Source organism: Neovison vison, chromosome 9 (genome assembly GCF_020171115.1).
Source record: "Neovison vison isolate M4711 chromosome 9, ASM_NN_V1, whole genome shotgun sequence".
Lineage (NCBI taxonomy): Eukaryota > Metazoa > Chordata > Mammalia > Carnivora > Mustelidae > Neogale > Neogale vison.
This window is the reverse complement of record NC_058099.1, coordinates 21,535,385-21,539,688: the sequence shown is the minus strand read 5'-3', so window position 1 is coordinate 21,539,688 and position 4,304 is coordinate 21,535,385.

Genomic DNA, 4,304 nt, shown 5'->3' with positions numbered 1-4,304 from the left:
TCTCCCCAAATCAATTCCATACCTATTAGCCATCACTTCCTACTTGCCCCTTACCAATCTGTACAACCACTAATCTACTTTGTCTCTAAATTTGCCTGTTTTTTTTTTGTTTTTTTTTTTTAAAGATTTTATTTATTTATTTGACAGAGAGAGATTACAAGTAGCCAGAGAGGCAGGCAGAGAGAGAGAGAGGAGGAAGCAGGCTCCCTGCAGAGCAGAGAGCCCGATGCGGGCCTCGATCCCAGGACCCTGAGATCATGACCTGAGCCGAAGGCAGCGGCTTAACCCACTGAGCCACCCAGGCGCCCAAAATTTGCCTGTATTTTTCTGGCCATTCCATATAAATAGAATCATACAGGGGCACCTAGGTGGCTCAGTAATTATGTGTCTGTCTTGGGCTCAGGTCATGATCTGGGAGTCACTGGGATGGAGTCCTATCAGGCTCCTTGCTCAGCAGGAAGTCTGCTTCTCCTTCTCCCTTTCTCTCTTGTTCACTCTCTCTCCCATATAAGTAAATAAAATCTTTTTAAAAAAATCATACAATGGGGGCGCCTGGGTGGCTCAGTGGGTTAAGCCGCTGCCTTCGGCTCGGGTCGTGATCTCAGGGTCCTGGGATCGAGTCCCGCAACGGGCTCTCTGCTCAGCGGGGAGCCTGCTTCCCTCTCTCTCTCTCTACCTGCCTCTCTGTCTACTTGTGGTCTCTGTCAAATAAATAAATAAAATCTTTAAAAAAAAAAATCATACAATGAATGGCCTTTTGTGTCTGTTTTCTCTCAGTTAGCCTGATGTTTCAAAAAATCTATTTATGTTGTAGCATGTATCAGTACTTCATTCCTTTTTATGGCTGAATATTATTTCATTGTACGGATATACCACATTATAGTCATTTATCATTTGATGGACATTGGGTTGTTTCTTCTTTGGGCTATTATGAATAATGCTGCTATGAACATTTGGGTATAAGTTTTTGTGTGGACATATGATTTCAATTCTTCGGTATATACCAGTGAGTGAAACTGTGAATGTGGTGTACACGGCAACTCTGCTTAGCATTTTGAAGAATTCCTGAACTGTTTCCCAAGGGGGTCCCACCACTTTACATCCCCATCAGCAATGTGTGAGTAATTGGCAAAATCGATTTTTCACTTCTTTGCCATCACTTGTTATTGCTTGTCTTTCTTATAACAACGGGTTACAAAAATCCTACTGGTTCCTCTTAATTTTTCTTAAATGGAGTTTGTTTTTCTGTTTCTTATGCCCTAGGTTGTTTTGGATGATTTTCCAGACAAGAAGGCAGATTTCTTACTCCCTTAAAATTAGAAGCTCCGTATATCTTTTTTTTTTTTTTAAGATTTTATTTATTTATTTGACAGAGAGAGATCACAAGTAGGCAGAGAGGCAGGTAGAGAGAGAGAGAGGAGGAAGCAGGTTCCCTGCTGAGCAGAGAGCCCGATGCGGGACTCGATCCCAGGACCCTGAGATCATGACCTGAGCCAAAGGCAGCGGCTTAACCCACTGAGCCACCCAGGCGCCCAGAAGCTCCGTATATCTTGTAAAACTTTTTCAATTGGGCTAATAATACGTTGTCAGTGTTGATGTCCTGCCTGGTTCTTTATCTGGAAATTTCATCCTTCATCTGTAGGCTGTTGACTATCACTTTACTATGAAATTGCACTGAAAAAATTATATTCTTGGGACATACACAAGTTCACAGAACGTAAACTCCAAATACTTGAATTGTGGGCTATTACATGCTGGCAAAAATCACAATGAGTTGTATCATATCAAGTCCAATTAGCCACTTGGCAGTAGTTGTGGATTATGCTGTTAAGCATCAGGCTAAAACTCTATGGCAAGTATTTTAAATGAGTTAATCTTCTGAAACTAATGATATGCATAATTAACTGAATTTAAGTAAAATAAAACTTAAAAAATGAGTTATTCTGAAATACTGTATTAAAAAGGGAATTCTTTTAATACTTTATTACAAAAATGCATAATTGTGCATAGATTGATAAATGTATTTTAAAACTTTTCCCAAGCTGTAGCAATAACTTAAAAATGCAATGGAAAAAAATCCTATTCACATTAGTAGCAAAACAATGAAACACACATCTTTGTGTTTTGAGTGGGTGAGTCTAGATATGGAACCAAGTACCTACAAATAGAAAACATAGTAAAAGATATATTTCAAGTCAATGAAGGAAAGATGGATTCCATAAATGATGTAGGAAAAACTGGCTCATAACTTGGAAAAAATTAAGACAGATACCTATCTTAATGTTGGGACCAAGATAAATTCCAGAAGGAGATGTAGATGGAAGTGGGGGAAACAGGAAGCCCTGTGTTCCTCCTGTCTCCTCTGAAGTTGAAAATATTAATGCCTGCTTGGGAGGCTTTCCCAAAAAGTACATACTGTGTGGTTGTGGATCTCACAGACTTCGGCCTTACCTTGGTTGATTATTGTCTGTCTCTCTCCCTCTGAGTAAGTCAGGAGTCTGTGGTAGTTTGGTAGCTGGAAAGCTCCTGTCTTGTGGCCTATGTTTTTTGTACTGGACATATTTTCTCTTCTTTTTAAAAATTAAGTGTGTTGAGGTATAATTTACATATAATAAGATGCACATTTAAACATACCACTTTATGAGTTCTGACAAATACCTCCCCTTATGTCATCCCCACTCCAACACTGAAATGACCCCAGAAAATTCTCTCTTGCTCCTTTGCTGTCAATCTCAATCCCCTATTCTATGCTCTGTCACGGATCTAACATAACATCTAAAACTGAATGAAATATGGGAGAAAGATTTCACGACCCTGACCTAGGCAAAGGTTTCTTAGGTGAGACACGAAAATCAGTAACTGTAAAGGAAAAAAAGATAAGTGTTATCAAAATTAAAAATAAATGTTCACTCAGTTAAGCATCTGACTCTTGATTTTGGCTCAGGTCATGATCTCAGGGTTGTGGGATTGAACCCCAAGTCAGCCTCCACGCTCAGAGGAAAGTCTACTTGAAGATTGTCTCCTTCTGCCCACCCCCCACTCATGCTCAAATAAATAACTAAATCTTAGAACAAAAACAAATGCTCTGGACTGTGTTTCTGGGCCAGCATGTGTTGCCTTTGGAAGTCCTCACTCTGTCCAGACAAAAAGTAAGTTGAGGAAACGGAAGGCTCAAGTCTTTTGAGAGACAGCAGAGAACTGAGGTCACAAATGGCTGCCCCCAGAATTGGAGAGTCAGACAGGAGGATACAGAGACTTGTGCTATTGGAGTTGAAGCCCAAGAACAGAAATCTCCATGGGCACCAGTAGCACCACGGTGGGAAAATTTGCACTATGATTGCTGGAGGTTCAGTATGGATATCTTTGAGTTAAAGACACCAGAGGTGCCCATCTTGGGTGAGTGTACCCCCACACTTTCCTGAGTTTTCATTCATACATATGTTTTACTTTCCCCATATGGAATGGGGAGGGCAAGGACTTTTGTTTCTTTAATTGTATTTTTAATAGTGGATAAATAATTTGTAAGATTCAGAATTTAAAAAGCACAAAAGGTTATATAGTGTGAAGTTTCTTTCTTATCCCTGCCCTTCAGGCACTCCTCAGTTCTCTTCCCTGGAGACAACTTGTATCGATACTTATTGATACATACCTATGGAACAATAAATCCCTTCCTTGGTGTGATGTTATTAGACTCAGCTGCCTTGAGACCACCATACATTAGCAATGATTATTTCTTCTCATGTAATAAGCAATGAGGGCGGTAGCTTTATGACTTCACTAATTTCTACAGGAAGGTAGCTAACATTTACTGTGTCCCTAATACAGGCTACGCATTATGCAGGTGTTTGTGTTTTGATTTGAAGATTTTTTTATTTTTTATTTTAGAGAGACAGTGTGTATGCAGTGAGGGGAAAGGGATCGAGGGAGAGGGAGAGAATCCGAAGCAGACTTCCCACTGACCTTGGAGCCTGACACGCAGAACTCAGTCCTACAACCCTGAGATCATGACCTGAGCTGAAATCAAGAGTCAGATGTTTACTGGGCTGAGCCACCCAGGTACCCCTATGCTGGTGTTTTAAATAAATTTGTAATACGCATATAAAGCCGATGATCAAGCCGATGATACCATCCTCACTTTACAGATCAGAAAAAAAAAAAAAAATCAGAACTCCAAAGTCACAGAAGCAGTAAACTTTTGGACTCCAAACCATTAGTTTGCACCATAAGCCAGAAGGAACAGTAATAGGGAGTGAGGTGATTGGCCATTATTCACTGTGAAATCTTCACTCTCTATTCCAATTACA